We start from the raw sequence: 22,186 nt of genomic DNA, 5'->3' as shown, positions 1-22,186 counted from the left end.
TTTTTAAAGAGAGAGGGGAGAGAGGGGGAGAGGGAGGGAGGGAGGGAGGGAGAGAGAATCTTTTTTTTTTTTTTTTGGTAGATGGACACAACACAATGCCTTTATTTATTTATTTTTTTATGTGATACTGAGAATCGAACCCGGGTCCCACCCATGCTAGTTGAGTGCTCAACCGCTGAGCCAAATCTCAGCCCAACCATGCCATTTTTGATACGATTGCTCAGTAGTATAGTTTAAGGTCTAGTATTGTGATACCTCCTGCTTTACTCTTCTTGCTTAGGACTGCCTTGGCTATTTTGAGTCTCTTATTTTTCCAAATGAATTTCATGATTGCTTTTTCTAGTTCTATGAAGAATGTCACTAGGATTTAATAGGAATCACATTAAATCTGTATAATAGTTTTGGTAGAATAAAGCCCCTCCTTTCATTCATTTTGAGTCTGTTGAAGGGCAAGGGAACAAACAATAAGTACTAAGAGGAGGCTAAGTACTGTGCTAAGTACTCTTGGGATGGCTAAAACGGGGTAAAGGGATAGAAAATGAAGGAGGGTGCTGTTTTATAGACACATAAGAGACGTTATCACCAAGGGAAGAATGGTTGAACAGGGACCCTCTGGAAACAGGGGAGTGTGCCCCAGTAAATGCCAATGTCAAAACAGACAAAAGCCAATCGGTTCTCATGACAAGCTATTATGTGCTCAGTACCGTGCTGGTCTGTGAAGGATGAAGTACGGACTTTACAGGAAAGACAGCAGGACAGAGATATGATGCACTCATGAATGCTTGAGCACTAACTCTGCCACCTGGGTGACTCTGCTGTTACCAGCCAGGTGACCTCAGGCAGGTCCCCATGTCTCAGTTCCTCAGCTATAGGGTGGGCAGAATAAAATGGCACTGATTCTCTAGAGTTGTTGGGAAGACTAATAGTTAACATGTGGAACATCCTCACCAAGTACTCACCCAGTGATCGTTGTGAATGTTGTGGCCACAATACTTTCATCCACCATTTCTGATAATACTGTGTTCTCATCAAGGCCATGCTTAACAACAGAACTCAAACCCTTCGTGGCAAAATTTCTGATCAGACCAATATGGTGATGAAGAGACTGATACTTTTTGACCATCTGGGTTCTCCACATCAGTGGCTCTCAACCAGAGGGGACTTTGTCCCCCAGGGGACATTTGGCTCTGTCTTTTAGTATCTTATTTTAACTGGTGTAAATAATTGTACTTATTTACCTAAAGGCATTTTTTTGGTTATCATAACTTGGTGAGGGTGGGGTCTGCTGTAATCTAGTGAGTAGGGGACTGGGATGCTGAGAAACGCACTCCAAGGACAGGACAGTTTCCACAACATCAACAACAACAACAAAATGTGATCCAAATGATAGTGTAGCTGCTGGGAAACCTAACTCCACATTAACCAGGAATAAAGACAAAGATCTGATGATTCAGTGAATTTCTCTTCTAACACATTCACTCTTGTTCAAATGGATGAGCCCCTGTGCCCAAAGGTCGTGACCGGAAAGATGCCATAACCAAGGCTTTTTTGGTACCCACTCTTTTGGCAGCCACTTCAAAAGTAAAGTGGTAGAGCAGGCATCCAGAAATACAGAGCTGCATCTCAGGAGATGGAGAAGAGCCTGAGGAGAGAGCTTGAGGCGCAGCCAGGCTTCCGGGGACAGTCACTCACGGGCTGCTCTCTGCCCTACCTGGCTGTGGCTCACATCCACCCTAATTCAGGCACTGTGTCCAAAGGACGAAAGGGGCTTTAAACATGGTTATTTAGGGCCTCAGTGAGCAGGACCAGTGCAGCCAGCTGCAGATGTGCAAAGACAAACTTGTCTAACATGTCCGAGAACAGAGGAATCGGTCATGAATGTCAAAAGTTCTCTAGGCACCAGAGGATGTCGTCAGTGTTTCTCCACCTTTTTTTTATTATTGATTCAGTGAGCATTTTAGATATTTTTTCTTAATCATCACCCCCAATGAAATTTTAATAATCACAGGTATATCTTTCCATCTGTTCATGTACTAGAACCCACTGAAGGATATAAGCCATTATAATATCTAAGTTTATCACCCCCCAGAGCTATTTTTCATTCCTTGGCAATAATATCACCTTCAATGAGAATACATGGCTTAAGGGCTAAGGACGTAGCTCAGTGGCAGAGTGTTTGCCTATCACGCACATGACCCTGATTTAATCCCCAGCATCGAGAGGCAGGCAGAGAATGGCTCACTCCACCACCCACCAATACTTCCCCAGGCCCTCACTTTCTTTTTTAACATGTCTTTTCATTGTCATCCCCCCAATCTGTATACCTTGTTCAACAATAATTGTCATTAAGTCAACATGCATATAAGTAATTTTTAAACTGTAAAGATCTATAAAATGTTGGACATTACTAATAGTAAAAAAAAATAAATAAATAAAACAATTAACTGATTGCTGCCCCATCCAAACCCAGCCCTGCCAACTCTAACCCTCACCATTTGGGATAGCCTTTGGCCCTATCTTCCTGGACAGTTTTCAAGTTGGCTTCTTCTGCTACTGGAAGAACCAAAAGGAAGCTATTTAATTTTTTTAAAAAATATTTTGACAGGAGTTGATAAATGCAATAGGCACATGGAGCTACCATTCATTAAAATGAGGTACGTTTCAGAAGGTTAGTATTGTTCCACCCAAAATCAATACTGACTTAAGTGGATAAATGCAGAGAATGTAAACAGGTTGAACAAGAAGAAATAAAGGTTTCTGTTCTTCTATGTCAGGCTGAGCTGCAGGAAGAGAACTCCATTATTTGATTCATCATTAACCAAACTATGACCTTAGCATTCTGGATGCAAATAACTCAAGTTCATTAAATTTAATTGAAGTTTCTCTATCAAAGACCCTCAGAACCTCAGACTCAAGGTCCAAATTGCATTCAAGATTTTCCCCTCCTCCACCCCACACCATTCTGCATCCTTCTGGTTCTCTTTTCCACTTTCAACATGCTGCCAAATCAAAAACCTAGATTTTGTCCTTAACTTCTTCCACCGATCATCCATCAATTGTCTATTATATCTAGTTAGCTTTTTCCTTTTCAGTACTAAAGTCAGGGGCACTTCACCTCTGAGATACATCCTCAGACCTTTTTTAAAACTTTTGAGACAAGGTCTCACTGAGTTGCTGAGGCTGGTCTTGAACTTGCAATCCTCTTGCCTCAGCCTCCTGAGTCACTGGAATTATAGGCATGCACGACAGCATCTAGCCCTGGTTAGCATTTTTAAAGTTCATCTACTTTTCTCTTTCCCCAAGGCCCTCCCCAGTTGATGTTCATGGCACTACCATCCTTTTCCTGAACCACTGACTTGGCTTCCTGCCTCTAAACTGCCCCCTTCAATCCAGAATCTACACTATATTTTAGACGTCAGAAAATCCAAATATCTTAGTGCAATTAGAAAGCTCCACCATCTGGTCTTTGTGTCTTTCATAGATTCTACTTCTCACCCATCTGAATTTATAGTTCTACTAATGTACCACACAGACATCTTTCTCTGGATTTCCCACCTGGAATACCCTACTTTGTCCTACCTTCAATTTATCTAGCTATTTTTTCAAACTTCAGGTCTCAATTTAGACATCTCTGCAAAATTTTTCCTGGCTTGACCCCCTCCCAATCCTTTATTGGATGCCAGGCTATGAGCTTCCTATTAACAGCATTTATCACACTACAATGAAATGATCCAGTTTACATATTCTTTTCGAGGACATTAAGTGCAATAGGCACATGGAGCTAGCATTCATAAAAATGAGGTGAATTTCAGAAAGTTAGTATTGTTCCACCTGAAATCAATACTGACTTAAATGGCTAACTGCAGAGAATGTAAACCCATTAGGAGGCTGTTGTTGCAGTTCGTGTGAGATTTGGTAGTAGTGGTGAGGGTTAGAGTTGGTAGTTCTGGGTTTGGAGGAGGGCAAAGGTAGTTAATTGTTTTATTTTTTTACTATTAGTAATGATCAACATTTTTTATAGATCTTTACAGTTTAAAAATTAAAAATTACTTATATGCATGTTTACTTAATGATACTTAGTAACTATTGTTGAACAAGGAATATAAATTGTGGGGATGACAAATGACATATTCTTTGAGGAAAGGGACTATCTCATTCCCAGAGTTGCTAGCACATAGTAGGCACTCAATAAATATCTGTTTAATAAACAAAAACATCAATCTCATCTCTATTATATGTAAAGGGCTCATTCCTCACATAATATTTTAGGGGGAATATCATTTAACCAATCACAGAAACTTCCATTCTGAGAAACAGTGATATGTTTGAAGACTCAGATAAGAATAGGCTAACATTTAGAAGTTTCCTGTTTGAGAGAAATAGCTCAGAAGTGCTGGGTCAAGTGATATGTGTGGGCAGAGCCGGGGGCAGTAAGCTAAGGATCCAAACACTTCAGTTGACTGACGTTTTTAATAGTGATATTACTTTGGCCAGAAAGCTACAGATTGTTCTGATTTTCTGAAGGGTTTTATGTATTCACAGGGTGTAGCCTACAAATTAATCAATTGCTTTCTATAAGAACTTGGCAAATACTTGGCAACTGATTACAATCTGGTTTTTAGCCAAATATCTAAGCAGAAAGTTTCTAACCTGGTTTTTATTGACACTTCACTCCCATGATGGTATAGTTAAAGGAATGGTTAAAGGAATAGTCATTTTAGAGTCATATTCTTTCTGTACTCTTCCCTCACCTTCCATATCTTATCATTAGCAAGACCTGAGAGCTCAACTTCCCCAAAATGTACTGAGCCAGACACCTTTCACCATCTCTACTACTACAGTGTTCATCCAAATCTCACCTGAACTGCAACAACAGCCTCCTAATGGGTCTTTGATTCTCCTTGTCCTGCTCCCCAAAAAGCTCGCCTTCCATTCCTATCCAGAATGAGCTATCTAAAGAGTAAACGAGATGATATAAATTCTCAGACTAAAATCTTCCAGTAGAATAATTTAGTGACTGTAATTCAGAAAACGAATAAGAAAATTGTTAAATTCATATCATCCCATACTTTTCTTCAATTAAAAGGGATAAACTGAGCTGAGGATACAGCTCAGTGGTAGAGCACTTGCTTAGCATGCATAAGACCCTGGGAGCAATCTTCACTACTCCAAAACAAACAAAAAGAAGTGTATGGGGGGATGAACCACTAATGCACAAATGTGCATGCCTCTCAAAAGCATACAACAAGAAGTCTTACATAAAAAAATTCACAATGTATGATATCTTTTATATCTGGTTCCAAACAGAAGATAAGTAATACCTGCATATCTTAGAAGAAAATCAGAACAGTATTTTCCTCTGGACAGAGGAGACACATGAGGGAACTTTGTGGGTTAATAAAAATGTTCCTCATCCTGGTAAGAATTTAGGTTACATCATTGAAGAATTTGTCAAAATAAGTGATTGTGTGCTTATTATTTTTGTACTTCAATGTATGCAAATTTTACCCAAAAAATATAAATACTGAGTTCTAGTTAATGAGATACATGCTGAAATATTTATGAGAATTTACTGTTGTCTACATGAGACTGAAGGACAGGTAGACAGATGAAAAGATGGACAGATACATTATAAAAGAACTATAACAAAAATGCTAATGGTAGAATCATGGTGAGGAGAATATAAATCTTCAATGTGAAATTCTTTCAACCTTGCTGTTTAAATTTTTTATACTAAAATGATGGATAAGTAAAAACTTCTAAGGTAACCACACTTCTGGAATATTCAGTCAATGTGAGGAATTTGCCTGACACTCTCCCCAGTGAAATAAGTATTTAAAGAGTAAAAACTGTGGAAAAATATCCACTTAAAACCTCTAGATATTGTCCCAAGTATATAACAAGCAGAGAACAGTAAGAGTCTGTGGCATATAAGCCACCATCTGATCTGATTTCCCCCAGTTCAGTGTGACAGAAATTCTAATTCCAGCAGGGTGCACAAGAAGATGGAGCTTCCTCTCCTTCAAGGCTCTTGTCTGGGACGAGGGTTTCTAAGCTCTTTTGTCTAAGATTAGGAAGGAAAGGTAGCTAGCATCTCTCATGACCACACCAAGCTCTGCATTGAAGAAGCTCCTTCCCGGCAGGGGACTGGACTGGGACTCCCTTGCAAAATCGAATCCCAACTTGTAGTGCAGAAATCCTATCTAGGTACTGAATGCTGAGAATACTGGGTCCCAAATGCCTCTACCCCTTTTCACAGTCATAGGTTCCATGCCAGGAGAAGCGAGCTGAAAAGACTAGGGGCTACCATCTACATCCAATACCCCACCTGTAGACCAAGGCAGATATGTCACTTCAGGAGAAGAGGACTGCAGTCCCTGCCCCCTACTCTAGAGCAGTAGCCCAGAGATTATGTCCAAAGAGAGAAGTAGACCTTAAGAACGAACAGCTCAGTAGCTCTTCTTAGGAGGACTTAATTTATGTTTAAAGAAACATGGGGAAGTTTGTGCCTCCGTGTGTTGGCAAAAACAATGAATATTTTGGAGGTAAGCAATTAGTAGAAGGCTCTTAGCTCTACCAAACTAGTAACAACAATAACAACAAGTAAAGTGGCAGACGAGCCAGAAATTCAAAAGAGAGAACCAGAAAAATACACAACTAAGAAAATCCCTTCTGGATTCAAAGCAAGTCTCAAAGACTGCCCTCATATAGGGGCCTGATGGCTTGGATCAGACTGTAGAGCAATCTGTGTCCCAGACATTGACAAAAATAATTTAAAAATCAGCTGGCAAGTGCTAGAGTCTAATAGTTCCATGTGCTACCAATATAGTTAGACCACCCAGGAATTGAGACTGAAGTAAGGAGAGATAAGAGAACTGGTAAAACAGCAGTAACCTAGCACTTCAGAGAGCCTGTGTGTACGGTTAAGGTTTGACTCTCAGAGCCTGCATACAGTGGGGAAATATACTTCAGTAAACTGTTCAGCCAAGTAACTAAATAAATGAACAAGCAAATAACAATAGGCACCAGGCAAGAGGGAGACCAATATCCAGAATTTCTACAAAATATTATCTGAAATATAAAATTTTCCACAACAAGAAATTATGAGTCATGCAAAGAAACAAAAACATGTGTCCCAAAACAAGAAGTTGGGGAGGAGGAACGAGCAATAAAAGCTGCCTTAGAGAAGGCCCAGATTTTGGACTTAACAAAGATGTCAAAGCCCCTATTTTAAGTATGTTCAAAGAATAAAAAGACACGATACTTAAAGAATAAATAATTTTTTAAAGAATGAGTGAGGAGCTGGTAGCTAGTGGTAGAGTACTTGCCTAGTATGCATAGGTCCTGGATTTGATCCCCAGTATTGCAAAAAATAACAAAAAGAACGAATAAAAATGAAAATGTAACATACCAAAACTTATGGCCTAGAGCTAAAGTAGTGCTTAGAAGGAAATTTTTAGCTTTAAATGTCAATATTTAAAAAGAAAAAAATCTCAAAATCAATAAACTAAACTTCCACCTTAAGATATAGGGATAGAAAATCAAACTAAACCCAGAGCAGTCAGAAAGAAACAAACAATAAAAGTTAAAGCAAAAATAAAGGGAATGAAGAACAGGACAAAATATAAGAATAAAATCATTGAAACCAAATTTGGTTTTTGAAAAGATCAACAAAAGTGACAAAGCTTTACCTAGATTGATCAACAAAATAAGAGACAAGACTAGGTACTGAAATCATGAACGAAAGAGGGACATTAATCTTGAACTTAAAAAAATAAAGAGGGTTATAAGAGATCATTACAAACAAACATATGTCAAAAAATGAGATAACTTAGATGAAATGGATAAATTTCTAGAAAGACCCAAACTACCAAACCCAACTCAAGAAGAAACTGAAAACTCCTATGAGAGTAAAGATATTGAATTAGTAATTTACACTTTCTCATTAAGAAAATCCCCAAAAACATATGGCTTCACAGATAAATTCTACCAAATATTTAAACAATTATTATTAATTCTCTCAACTTCTCTCCAAATATAGAAAAAGATAAAACACTTCCTAATACATTCCATAAGATCAATATTACCCTGACAGAAAAACCAGACAAACCAATCACCCACACACACAAAACTATATATTACCCAGGTGTGGTGGCATGAGCCTGTAATTCCAGCACTCAGAAGGCCAAGGAGGTAGGATTAATTGAGTCTAGGAATTTTGGACCCCTCCGGGCAACATAGCAAGATCTGTCTCAAAAATAACTATATATTAATATATCTTATGAATGTCAATGCAAAAAGCCTAACAAAACTAGCCAACTGACTCATATAACATATCACATTATATCACAACCAAGTGGGAATTATTCCAGGAATGTAAAGTTGGTCTTACATTGGAAAATTTATTAGTATAATATGCCATGTTAAGAGAATAAAGAAAATAAAGGATAAAAAATCATTTGATTATCTCAGTAGATACAGAAAACACAACAAAATTCAACAATTTTTCTTGATTTAAAAAAAAAATCCACAAACTTAGATCTAAGAACTTCCTCAAACTGATAAACAGCATCATGAAAAACCCATAGGAAAAATCATACTTAGTGGTGAAGGAATTAATAATTTCCCTCAAATATCAGAATCAATACAAGGGTAACTATTACCACCCCTTTGCTGGAGATTCTAGCCAGGACAACCGGACAAGAAATAAAAAGATTGGGGAAAAAAAAGAAGCAAAGTGATCTCTATTTGCAGATGTCATGATCTTGTTTAAAGAAAATCCTAAGGAATCCACTAAAAAATTAGGTTGCAAGATACTAGGTTGGTAAACAAAAATCACTTCTATTTCCCTATACTATCAATGAACAAACTAAAATGAAATTTAAAAAACAATTACAATAACATAAACTACTTAAGAGTAAATTTGCTGGAGATGCAAAACTTGTACAATGAAAAGCCTAAAACAATAATGAAAGAAATAAAATAAGATCTAAATAAATGGAAACATGTATCCATGTTTGTTGGAAAGAAGACACAGAGATAATCCTTCACAAACAATAAGGAAAAACAGGTGAAGTTATAAGTTGGCTGATAGAAAGGACTTCTCCTTCCCTCTATGGCTGATATCCATCAACTGTGTCAGCTACTATGTTGCAGTGTCCTTTTATTGGACTGGGAAAAGTTTTCTTTATAGAGAAATTTGAACTGTCTTCCTAGGCAGCAAATACAGTTAACAGTGTCGTGTTTGTCATATCAGCACACTTGTCCCCAATATCTGGGCTCTTGGTGGATAAGACAGGGAAAAACATAATTTGGATTCTGTGTGCAGTGACCACCACTCTTGTGTCCCACATGATGCTGGCCTTCACCATGAGGAATCCTTGGATCACTATGTGTCTCTGGGACTCCCCTATTCATTGCTCGCACTATGGCCAATGGTGGCATTTGACAGAAAATGCTGAAGTTCACCTGGATTGATGTTCCCAGACTGATGTTCCTGAACATCAACTGGGCACTGCATATGGCTTCATGCAGTCCATTCAGAACCTGGGGCTGGCCATCATTTCCATTATCACTGGCCTGATACTGGATACTCGGGACATTTGTTTCTAGAAGTTTTCTTCACTTCCTGTATTTCTTTGTCATTTTTATCTGTGGTCTTTCTTTATTTGATGAATCATGCCCGAGTGGGAACCTAAATTATTTTCTACTTTTGTGTATGCTTGAAAGTTTTCATAATTTTTTAATATTCTCAAGTCATAGATAACTACTAGGTCCACCAAGAGGCAATTGTAGTGGGAAAGTGAAGTCAGGGATGATGTGTATCTGCCCCAAAGCCAATGTTGAAGAAGAACAGGAAGCAGTAAGGTTCATGGACCACCTGTCATTCATTTAATCCTCCCATCACAACTCTGTAAAGTGACTCCACCTTAACCAAGTGATTGAATTAAGCAACACCAAACAAATATGTATAATAACAACATATGATAAAAGCAATGATAAAAAGGAAGCTGACCAAAGCCAACTTCTTGCAAAGCCATAGTACAATATCACAATGAAGATGCTAACATGGACACAGTCAAGATATAATTTCCATCATTATGTGCTATTTTTGTCATATTGAAGCAAAATTCTATTAAATAAAATAACATGTTTTACCAATAATTAGATCTCGTGTGTTCTCACTTTTTTTAAAGCCTACATATAAAAAAACCTACCACAGCAAATAGTAATAGTAGTCATCTCTGGGCATGAAGATTACAAGTAGTTAATTTTTATTTACTTATTGAGTTAGTTTTATAGTTATTACATTTTTCTTTTCTAATTGGACCAAAATTCATATTAACTATTTCAGAATGTACTATTCAATGGCATTTAGCACAAACATTTCTTTCTATTTTCAAAGCATTTTCATCACCCTAGAAGAATATTCTGCACCTATTAAGTACCCACTTATTATTCCCTCTCCCTGCCCAGTCCCTGGCAATCACTAGTTATCTTTCTGTCTCTATGGATTTTCCTATTCTGGATATTCCACAGAGAAGAAATCATACAATATGTGACCTCTGGTTTCTTAGAATATTTTAGAGACTCATCCAAAGCTGAAGCATGTATCAGTACTTCATTTCTTTATTATGACTGAATATTCCATGATATGTATATATCATAATTTGTTTAAATCTATTAATTTACATTTAGATTGCTTCCACCTTTTGACCAGTGTAAATAGTGTTTATATGAACATTCATATGAAAGTTTTATTTGGACACCTGCCTTCAATTATTTGGGGTATAAACCTACAAATGGAATTGCTGAGTCATCTGGTTATTCTATATTTACTTTTTTGAGGAATCAACAAACTATTTTCCAATTTACATTACAACCAAAAATTAATAAAGGTTTCTACTTCTCCACATTCTTGCCAGTAATAAATAACAGTAATGTTATTTTCTGACGTGTTTTTTTATTATAGCCTACTTAAAGGGTATGAGGGGTATCTCATTGAGGCTTTGATTTACATTTATCTAATGACCAATGATGTCAAACATCCTTTTAATATGCTTGTCAATCACTTGTATATTTCCTTTGATGAAATGTTAACTCAAGTGTGTGTTATTTTTAATTATGTAATTGAAAATGCATTTTATTTTTTTAATATTTATTTTTTAGTTGTACACAATACCTTTATTTTGTTTATTTGTTTTTATGTGGTGCTGAGGATCAAACCCAGGGCCTTGCATGTGCTAGGCAAGTGCTCTACTGCTAAGCCACAACCCCAGCCCGTTAATGTATTTTAAAACAGAGGAACAAATATTATATCACTGTTTATACATATAATTTTCTTATTCCTAATGAAAAATAAAATTTAATAATGGTGCTGAGTGCGGTGGCACATGCCTGTAATCCCTAAGGCTCAGAAGGCTGAGGCAGGAGGATTTCGAGTTCAAGGCCAGCCTCAGCAATTTAGCAAGGCATTAAGTAACTCAGTGAGACACTGTCTCTAAATGCAATACAAAAAAGGGCTGGGATGTGGCTCAGTGCTTAAGTGTGCCTGGGTTCAATTCCCACTACAAAAAAAAATGGTATCTGTTTTATTAGTTAAAGTAATGGTTCTGTTTTTAAAAATTCCCAAATGTGTGATGGCTAAAACACAACTAAATTTTCTCTTTTGCTGAAACAAACAACATAGTCAGTAAATGGCTGTTCTCTAGGCTCCTCCCGTTACGTGGCTCTGCCACCTCCAATTCACAACTTCCTAGAAAGCACTGGTCCAGTACTTGATAATGTATCTTCAAAACAATGCCCATTTGCCTTTATTTTAAGTATAAAAATGAAGAGCCATCAGGATTACATTAATCCCAGATAGAGCTTCATACAGTGAACACGGTAGGAAGCAAAGAAAGAATGTGAGTGGAATACTGCACCATGGAATGTCCACTGGAAAGGAAAAGAAGTTTTAACAACACAGGGGCACTAATGGACTTCAGAGGAAATATATGAAGAGATTAGAGGACTTAAAGTGCAAAGTGTAAGGTTGCAAGAAAGCTGAAGGATAAACAGATTATGATCAGCAAATTATATATCAGGATTTAATATTGTGAAAATATTACAGTCTAGTTTGGATGATGACGAAGAGCAAAGGTATGGCTTTGGGAGTAGAATTCATAGCTCCTCGGGTTCAGAATAGGCAAGGGGCTGCAAAGTTAGGGTGTTGGCCAGATTATTCACAGAGATGTTGAAATTTCCCACATGTCAAGGGCCAAAGTAAACAAAGGATAGGGCCCAGAAAGGATATAAAGTAATGTAGCTGTGTTTTAAAGGAGGAGAATTATAGCATGAGTTCATGGGTGTCAACATCCTAACAGTCCAATAGAGTCAGGACCATGTGAAAACAGCAATTTCATATTAAACCTAAGCCATGTTAAATTTAAATGAAATGATGGATTAAAAAGAAATTGTCCTTGCTCTGGCCTCTGGAGAGAAAAATTAAAACTCTCTTATGAGATTTACAAACATTCCATCTCATGGCTTTGACATTGAATGTATTCTACCTAAATGGTCTGGGAAACCCCAAATTGAGAAAATCACATGAAAAGTGATCCTGGCCAGTTAGATCAGCAGTTTTTAATACTGGAAAAGAAGAGAGAAGGGTCCTGGGGAATGTCTAGCAGTCTGTCACATCAGTCCATATTTCTGTTGCAAAGAAAGATAATCATAAAATACTTTCAAAGACTAAAACAAACTACATCAACATCAACTAGGGAGCATTAAAATAAAGATACAACATCAGAAAAGGAAGACGTAAAGTTTCCAGAATCTCCCCTGTTGAAAATGCATGCTCTAGAGCTAAAATCTATTTAATGGAAGTATGGAGCTAGAGGAACAAGTTAAATGACACCACACAGAACCAAACACACACATCCAGAATATGGGAAATTTTATAGGCCACTCATTTCTGCACCAAGTCAGAGCCATGAGAAGAAAAGATTAAGAAATAAGAGGAGGTTCTTTAGATCAAGAAAGACTTTCGAGACACAAAACTAAAAAAAGCAATGTTTGAACTTTGGATTCTGATTCAAATGAAACCATTAAAAGACATTTTGAAGGCAAGCAGAGATACCTAAATATCTGATGCAGTGTGGCATCATGGTTAAGAAATTGGGTTTTAGAGATGTGAACTGCAGTGTGTGGGGGAAATGACTTGATGTTATTTTAATTTTTCAGTAAAAGAAACTCTGCCACACTGCTCAGTGGCAGAGTGCTTGCCTAGCATGTGTGAGGCACTGGGTTCAATCCTCAGCACCACATAAAAGAAGAATAAATAAAGATACTGTGTCCAACTACAACTAAAAATAAATATTAAAAAAAGAGAGAGAAACAATTTCAGATATAAAATATGGTACAGAGAGGGACTAGAGTTGTGGCTCAGTGGGAGAGCACTTGCCTAGCATGTGTGAGGCATTGGGTTCGATTCTCAGCACCATATAAAAGATAAATAAAATAAAATAAAGGTATTGAGTCCATCTACAACTAAAAAAATATTTAAAAAAGAAAACAAGAGAAGGGAGGAAAGAACAAATATGGCAAAATCCTGATAATCATTAAATCTGAGTGAGGAATATATCAGCATCAACTATACTCTTACGTATGTTTTTTTATGTTTTAGAATTTCATAGTCAAGAATTCAGGGCTGGGGATGTGGCTCAAGCGTTAGCGCGCTCGCCTGGCATGCGTGCAGCCCGGGTTCGATCCTCAGCACCACATACCAACAAAGATGTTGTGTCCACCGAAAACTAAAAAATAAATGTTAAAAAACTCTCTCTCTCTCTCTCTCTCTCTTCCTCTCTCACTCTCTCTTTAAAAAAAAAAAAAAAGAATTCAAAACTTTAGGAAACACATGAACAACTAGTCAGGTATGCACGATCACTCTGCTATTTACAGAACTATCTCAGTTGTTTTTTTAGAAATATGTTATTCTTTCCAGTGCAGAAGCCCAAATGACACTTTGCCCTGATTCCATTATGAAACACCAATCAGGAAAAATAAGCACTTTGTACCCTCAAATGAACCAACAATGACAAGGTCACCCCATCTAGCTCTAATTCACAAACTTAAGTACTTCCTGTAAATGTGGACTCCATAATAATACCCCCAACTTTCAAAATGTTAAACCCTGAAATAACGTTGATCTTTTGGATAAAACACGAGAAAAAGTTATGTTTCCCACTGTGAAGAAATGAATGCACACTAATAAGATTGCAGGATTTTTTTCTTTAAAAATTTTTGAGAGACTGGGGATGTAGTTCAGTGGTAGAACACTGGCTGGCATGGCCTAGGCCCTGAGTTTGATCCCTAGTACCACCAAAAAAAAAAAAAAAAAATTAAATTCCTTTAAATGCTAAACCCATATTTTGGCTGGTCTTCTTTTTCTAACATTATGATTAATTTAACAAACATTTAAAGTATTTATATAAACTTTATAAATTGGCAAGATCCATATGATTTAGAAATGCACACATAGAGTCTGCGAGAGCAGGAGCAGCGATGTGCTCGCCTGGATGGCAAGCTGCTTCTTGAGGGGTGATCTTAGTGAGTACCCTGTGGCCCCACGCTGGGCCTTCTGCTTCCAGCATAGACATTCCATTATCCTTTCATCTGATTAGTTCCACAGTATCTTAGGTCCTCGCAATGGCCGTGGAAACCGCTGAGAGAGGGGCTCCAGGTCCCAAGCCACCTGGGCTGCAGGCAGCCGCATTATGTCCTCATCACAATCTCCAGCCACCCACCGCTGCCTCAGTACCTCTGCTATTTCATTTGCAGAAGCCCAGGTCCAAGTACCTCCTGTTGTTCCTGCAACTCCTTCACCCACAGCAGTACCTGAGGTGGCTTCTGGAAGAACTACAGATGTAATCCACGCTGTTGCAGAACAGAGCTTCACTGAACTGGGACTAGGGTCATACACCCCAGTGGGATTGATCCAGAACCTCCTGGAATTTATGCATGTTAGCCTGGGCCTTCCTTGGTGGGGGGCCATTGCAGCATGTACAGTCCTTGCCCCCGCTGCCTCGTTTTTCCTCTCATCGTGAAGGGCAAGAGGCAGCCAAGATTCACAACCACTTGCCAGAGATCCAGAAGTTTTCCACTAGAATCAGAGAGGCCAAGTTGGCAGGAGACAATGCTGAGTTTTACAGGGCCTCCAAGGAGATGACACTTTACCAGAAAAAGCAAGATATTAAATTCTTTAAACCCCTCATTCTGCCTCTGACTCAGGCACTAGTCTTCATCTCCTTCTTCATTGCCTTGAGAGAGATGGCCAACCTTCCTGTGCTCAGTATGCAGACAGGTGGCCTCTGGTGGTTCCAGGATCTCACTGTATCTGATCCCATCTACATGTTACCGATAGTAGTCACTGCTACAATGTGGGGTGTCCTGGAGCTAGGTGCTGACACAGGTGTGCAAAGTTCTGACCTTCAGTGGATGAGAAATGTTATCAGAGTGATGCCCCTGGCAGTCTTGCCCAAACCATCCACTTCCCCTCGGCAGTGTTCATGTACTGGCTCTCCTCCAATATGTTTTCCCTGGGCCAAGTAGCCTGCCTCCGGCTACTGTACACACTGTACTTAAAATACCCCAGCGTGTTGTGCATGACCCTGACAAATTACCTCCCCGGGAAGGCTTCATAAAGAGCTTCAAACAAGGCTGGAAGAATGCTGAAATTGCACATCAGCTCCATGAGCATGAACGACGCATGCAGAACCACTTGGAGCTAGCAGCCAGGGGTCCCTTACAGCAGACCTTTACCCACAACGCTCTACTACAACATGAAAAGAATCACCCTCCCAAAACCCCCAGCAGCAGCAACAGCAACAACAGCAACAAACCAAAGTCAAAGCAGCCCTGGCGTGACACACTTGGCTGACTTGTGTTCTCTGCTCATTCTGTCAGGAACTCTGTCTCCTCAAAGAACCATCCTAAAGACAGACTTGATGCTTTGTCCTTGTATCAGGCCTAGGAACTGTAGGATATGGAAATGTTCATTTTAAAAACTGATTCCACTACAAACTCTTATTCCTGCATATAAAAGTACAGGGGAGCCAAGCAATCTTCCTTTCCATAGGATTAGGAAACCTCTGTACTACATGCTGCTTCCTGATACTTTATTAAACAGAGAAATGGATTGTGTACTTCAGAGAAATGAATTGGTTGGGTCAAGATTGCTTTTGATAGCTCATGCTCTTGGGAAGTATCTGACCGTTTTTACCTGGCATTAAGACCTTACACTTCTACCCTGTGTGCGTGTTCCAGCCACATTTGCATTGTGGTCATAGAGAAATGACTGATAAGATTGTATCTGAGAATTATAACCACATTTCTTGATAACCTATACAATTTCCATTTCCATCAAGAAATAGATTACTCAGATTTTTAATGAAAATTAAGAATGAAAGGTGATGTTTTTATGTAAAAACTTAAAAGAAAAAAAAAGAAATGCACACATAGACATTTATTGGGGCTTTATACTTGATTAACTTTGGGTAAATGTTCAATTTTTAAATAATGGGCATTCCATTTTGGTTATAGGATTTCATATATACATATAAATAGAATACATATATGTACCACATATAACATATATTGTTAGTTTGCAAGATCTGTGAAGCTGAGAGAGATTTATGTTTAAAAAAAGATTTCCATGATGACTGCGTATTGTCAGTTCTTCATTGTAATTCTTTCTTTTTTCTTTGTATTTTTCCAGCTATATGTTAGTTTAGTTGCATACTTGTTTGTAATTATACTATTTCCTACAGGATTCTTCTTTGTGATATAATAAGAGTCAAATTTTTGTCCTTATTAATGTTACTCAATAAATAATACTTGACAATTAATAGTTCCAAAAAGTTGTTTTATAATTCGTGTAGTATGTCTTTTTCTTTTTTTTATTTTCTATACTTTAGTTGTTTAGTTTTAGATATTTTAGTAGCTTTAGTCTTAATTGTCTTAGGAATAATAGTATGGCTTGTTAATGAGGTATGTAGCTCACATGTCCTCTCTGTTGGGCTATCTCTTCTCACTGCCTAGATGTGACCTTCAATAAATGTTCTGTGTTTCTGGCATCTCTAAGATCTTGGGATCTTCAATGCAGCTCCAGTTTCACTTTCACAGCTTCATAATTGCCCTCTCAGGGGCCACTCACAGGAATTCCCTCCCTGTTCACACACTGCCTGGCCTCCCAGGCCTTCCTTTGAAATCTCAGTGGAAGCCTCCTTGGTCCCCTAACTCTAACATTTTGCATTCCTCTGAAACCAGCACCAATGTGGATGAAGCCAAGGTCCACCACCAACTTGAACAGTAGCAGGCCTGCTTGGACTCTGGCTGTAGTGGTCTCTGAGTGCCTGGATGACTGAGCACAGTGAACCAAATCCTGTGGAAATATCTTTCTAGGTGGCCCTGTGGCAGCAGGGTGCTCCTACAGTCTCTTTTTAAAGCAAAGTTTTTCAAATGAGTCTTCATTTTTACACCTTTGAGCCTGTGAATAATAGGATCTTACTGATTCCTCAGGTGCCCTCAAGGCAACTTTCCTATTATCTCTGTGCAAAGAACTTGGTTTCTCTTTAATGGCTCTAATATCTTTAGCAACCACAATTTTATATGCACTTTTCTGGTTAAACTACAAGTTTTTAAAATCTTTCTGCTCTGCTTTTTTATCCTAATTCTCACAGTAAACCTAGCCAAAAGCTACCAGCAATTCTCATGCCACTCCTCAAATGCTATGCTGCCTTGAAATTTCCTCCACCCAATTAATTATCCCATGACTTTAAATTCATCCTCATTGAAATACCCAGGACATGCACAAAATGTACCCAAGTCCTTTGCCAGAATGTAACATGAATGACCTCTAGTCCAGTTTCCAATAGAGTCCTCACAATTCCATCTGAAACCTCATGAGCTGGGCAAAGTGGCACCCACTTGTAATCCCAATGACTCAGGAGGCTGAGGCAAGAGGATCACAAATTCAAGGCCAGTCTCAGAAACTTAGCAAGACCTTGTCGAAAAATAAAATTAAAAAGGCTGGGGACATAGCTCAGTGATAAAACCCCAGGTTCAATCCCCAGTAATAAAAACAAAAAGTCTGAAACCTATGCACACAATCTTTACATACTGTTGGCATTCTGGTCCTTTGAGCTTCCACCGTAATTGCCCACTAAATTCTGCCTACAACATTTTAAGGCCTCTCTAGTCTGCATCTCCAGACTTTTCCAAACTCCTCTCACAAACCAGTTCCAAACACTTCTGAACACAGGGTCAGGTATAGTCACAGCAAAGCCTCCACTTCTGGGACCAAAATCTGTACTAGGTAGGGTTCTCTAGAGGAACGGAACTAATAGGAAATGTATGTGTACCATTATAAAACAGGATTTATTAGGGTGTCTTACATCATCAGAAGCTGGACAGTTACTCAATGACTATCTGCACACTAGAGAACCAGAAGAACCAGTAGCTGCTCAGTCTAAGAAGCTAGAGCCTCAGGATGAGAGGGACCAAAGGTGCAGCCACATCCAAGATTAGAGGCATGGAAACTCCCTCAGGAATAGCTTTACAATGGAAAAGTGAAGAAGCTGGGTCTGACATCCACACACAGTGGCAGCAGCAATAGACACACCTGCTCAAGAATAACAGAGCTTGCATCTTCTATGGCTTCCTCTGTTCACTTTGCTGCTTCTGAGTTTCCTAGCTACAGGACAGTGCTGCTCACATTCAGAGCAAATCTACCCTTCAGTTTACTGTCCCACAAGCCAATGTCTCTGGAAACACCCATTAATCTCTTAATCCCAGGTTTATCTCAATCCAATCAAGTTAATAGTCCAGATTAACCATCAGAGATATATTACCAATACTCTCTTCCAGTCCTCGAGCATAAGCTATTTCTTTGTGTCTTCTTCAGTTTCTTTCACCAACATTTCATAGTTTTCATTATATTAGTCTTTCATTTTCTTAACTAGATTGATTTTTAATTTTTACTGTTTTGATGCTACTATTAACTGTTTTCTTAATTTCATTTGGGGTTGTTATTGTTAGTGTATAAAAATATAACTGATGAATACTGCTATGGTATCCTTCAACTTTGCTGAATTTAGTTATTTTAACAATTTTTGGTGGAATATTTAGGATTTTCTACATACAAGACCATGTCATCTATGAACAGAAACTATTTCTTCTTTTCTAATTTAGAGAATTTTCTTTCTTTTTCTATCTAATTGCTCTGGTTATGACTTCCAATACTATATTGAATAGAAGTGTTGAGAGCAGGGATTCTTGCCTTTTCCCTGATATTACAGGAAAAATTTTCAGTCTTTTCTCATTTAATATGTTAGCTGTAGGCCTTTTGTAGGTAACCCTTATTCTGTGGACAAAATATCTTCTATTCTTAATCATTCAGTGAAAAGATATTGCATCCTGTCAACTGCTCTTTCTGCATCTGTTGAGATGATTTTATGTGTTTTGTCCTTCATTCTCCTAATGTAGTATATTATACTGAGTGATTTTATATGTTAAACCATCCTTGCATCCTAGGAATAAAGATCACTTAGTTAGAATACATACTCATTTTAATGTGCTGTTGAATTTGGTTTGCTAGTACCATAATCTTTTTATTGTTCTAATCTTAGTTTAGACACTATCAAAGGAACACATTTATGGCTTTAGTTTTAAATGCAGCATAACATGAAAATGCTTTGAATATTGATTATCAGGTTACTGTCTCGAGGAATGAGAATTCAATTCTGTGCTTGAAATATTGACAAATATTAAGATAGCCATGTTTGGTTATACAGATTGTTTTATTTGAGGAGTTGGACATTACCTCCTACATAATATGCTTCAATCTGAATGTCAAACAACCAAAAAAGCTTATTGGGAAGGTACCATAAAACAGTTTGGCCAATAGCATTGGATTTTCACGTTTATGACATATGAAATGTGTCTATAAACATACAATAAATAAAGAGTATGAGTAAGATGTTCCAGGAACTCCATTCTTCTCCAACGAATACAATAATTCAAACTTTAGGGTAATTAAAATATAGCCCTTTGTATATAGTAATTTGCAAGTACATAGTGTGACAAAGAGTCTCTCCTTGATCAAATTCCAGCCAGGTTCTTCTGAGTCCTTTCTCAACTAGCCTCCAGGGACTTGAACAAAACACTAATGCAATTTCTAATAGCTCTGTACCACACCCCAGGATGACAGAGTTTGTTAGTAGGTGTTCTATTGCTGTGACAAAATTAGTTGAGAAAATCAACTTACAGAAGGAAATATTCATTTTGGCTCAGAGTTTTGAGGTTTCAGTCCATGGTCAGTTGGTTCCAAGGCAAAAACATCATGGCAGAAGGGCATGATGAAGGAAAAATCATCACCTCAAGCATCTGAAAAGGAGAGAAGGAGAGACCTTAGAAACAGAGAGGAGGAGGAAGGGATCAAGAACAAGATATAGTCATCCAGGGCATGCCCCCAGTGACCTACTTCCTGCAATGAGTCCTCACCTCCTATAGTTTCCATCCTTACCCAAATAATACAATCAGATTATTAATCCATCCATGGATTTAACCAAATGAGATCAGAGCCATCATGATCCAATCACTTCCCAAGAGTCCCACTTCTGAGCAAAGCTATATTGGAGACCAAGCCTTCAACACATTAGCCTTTGGGAGAATTCCAGAGCCAAACTATAACACCCAGGACCTGTTTAAACCACCGCCAAAGAAATCTCAAGTCTGTCAAAAGAGTTTATTATTTATTCCAGCCACCACCTGAGATTGTGTCCCTGTCTCCCAGCCTCTCTGGGAAGATGGGAGCCCAACTTCCTTAATCTTCATTTAACAGTGAACCTAGATGGACTGCATACCGACCAACCCCTTCCTTCTTATTTTGTAACTTTTCATTGCCCCAATGCTGAACCTACCAGTTCATTCCCCTATTCCTTTACCATCACCTCGGTACAACCTGAAGTTCAGTTCAGTTCATGCTGGAATCCTCCCTATTATAATAGCATACTACCGATTATAAACTGTCTTCACTTTATCTTTGACAAGACCATAAAGGTGGATTTCTTTTTCCCCTCAGAGGCAGAGGCTTCTTTAGAAAAGTAGGCACATATTCAAGGAAGAATGCAGGCCATCTCCAGAGGGAGGACAGGCCGGATTCTTTGTTCTGAGTAGAGGTCTTACCATATGGCAAGCACTGGGGACCATGAGAGACGCGATTCTTTGGAGTTAAGTTCCAAAGGTCCCTACTTTTGGAAATTGACACCAGGTAAATGGAATTCCTACTCGGCTTCTCAATTCATTGGATTTGCAGGGACTGGCCCGAGATTGGAAATAGATTAACAACTGTGTACAACACTCAGGGATGATTTGTCAAATTCCCAGAAACCTTCTGCCAGACAAGACCCAAACTGGGAGCACAGGAAGAAGAGAATCTCGCAACAGAACTTAGAACACGAGGAAGCCAAAGGAGGAAACAAAACTGTACCCTCTGCCTAAGAAAACCAGGAGCTGCTCAGAACCAGAAAACCTCACCGCCCGCTGGGATCTGCGCCTGCGCACTGGAGGGCACCCCCCCACAACACACGCGTGGTCCCTGGCGACAGCGCATGCGCCCTAGCACCGCAGCGCCCCCTCCCCCCCGCCGCGCGCATCTGCGCCTGCGCAGCCGTGGTATCTACAACAGGCGTTGAAGGTTGCTAGGGAGAGGAGTGGAAGGAACACTTTGTGCTCCTGTTCTGAGGTTTTCGAAGTGAGTCACCTGATAGGCGGTGTTCGGGCACAGGTGAATTCACAGTAGAGTCCTTGTCTCGGATCTTGTAATGTGTTCTTAGAGTTATCTCATGACACTCAGATGCTAGTATCCGGAAAGTCAAAAAGTTAAATATCAAAGTTTGTTTGGAAACAGCTCCTGCCTGGGAGGAGGGAGAGTGTTTTTATCTGAAGACACCCACGAAGTGATGGACACTTCAATATGTCATCCCTTCTTTGACCTTCGTAGGGCTCAGAATTCTAAAGCTGAGTGATAGTTGGTTTGAAAAAAGGAAAAGGACACACGGAGACCCTTACATATGCACAGAATATTTTTGATTATGAACCCGCGACTGATGAGGGTATTCGTTCCTTCAAGGGGTGGGATGGGGGA

General features: G+C 38.8%; 1 long non-coding RNA gene and 2 pseudogenes across 3 annotated transcripts in view; 2 read left to right on the top strand and 1 right to left on the bottom strand.

The window, feature by feature from the left end:
• The window catches only part of LOC308637946, a 36,859-nt gene extending 15,266 nt beyond the window's left edge, over positions 1-21,593 (bottom strand). The window contains exons 1-2 of the long non-coding RNA XR_014019711.1: positions 21,530-21,593; positions 20,306-20,424 (exon numbers count right to left, since the gene is read on the bottom strand). This is a non-coding gene — a long non-coding RNA (uncharacterized lncRNA). The remainder of the gene's footprint in view (positions 1-20,305; positions 20,425-21,529) is intronic.
• On the top strand, positions 8,998-14,708 carry LOC308637291 (lysosomal dipeptide transporter MFSD1-like; annotated as a pseudogene). Its single transcript has 4 exons — positions 8,998-9,437; positions 9,487-9,716; positions 11,712-11,773; positions 14,664-14,708. The product of its transcript is annotated as a lysosomal dipeptide transporter MFSD1-like (transcript).
• LOC308637651 (mitochondrial inner membrane protein OXA1L-like) lies at positions 14,719-16,129 on the top strand (annotated as a pseudogene). Its single transcript has one exon. The product of its transcript is annotated as a mitochondrial inner membrane protein OXA1L-like (transcript).
• Positions 21,594-22,186: the final 593 nt, after the last annotated feature.

Source organism: Spermophilus citellus, assembly GCF_964194105.1.
Source record: "Spermophilus citellus genome assembly, chromosome: 18".
Classification (NCBI taxonomy): domain Eukaryota; kingdom Metazoa; phylum Chordata; class Mammalia; order Rodentia; family Sciuridae; genus Spermophilus; species Spermophilus citellus.
Note: the sequence above shows the minus strand (reverse complement) of the source record. Positions and strands in the feature narration are given on the sequence as shown.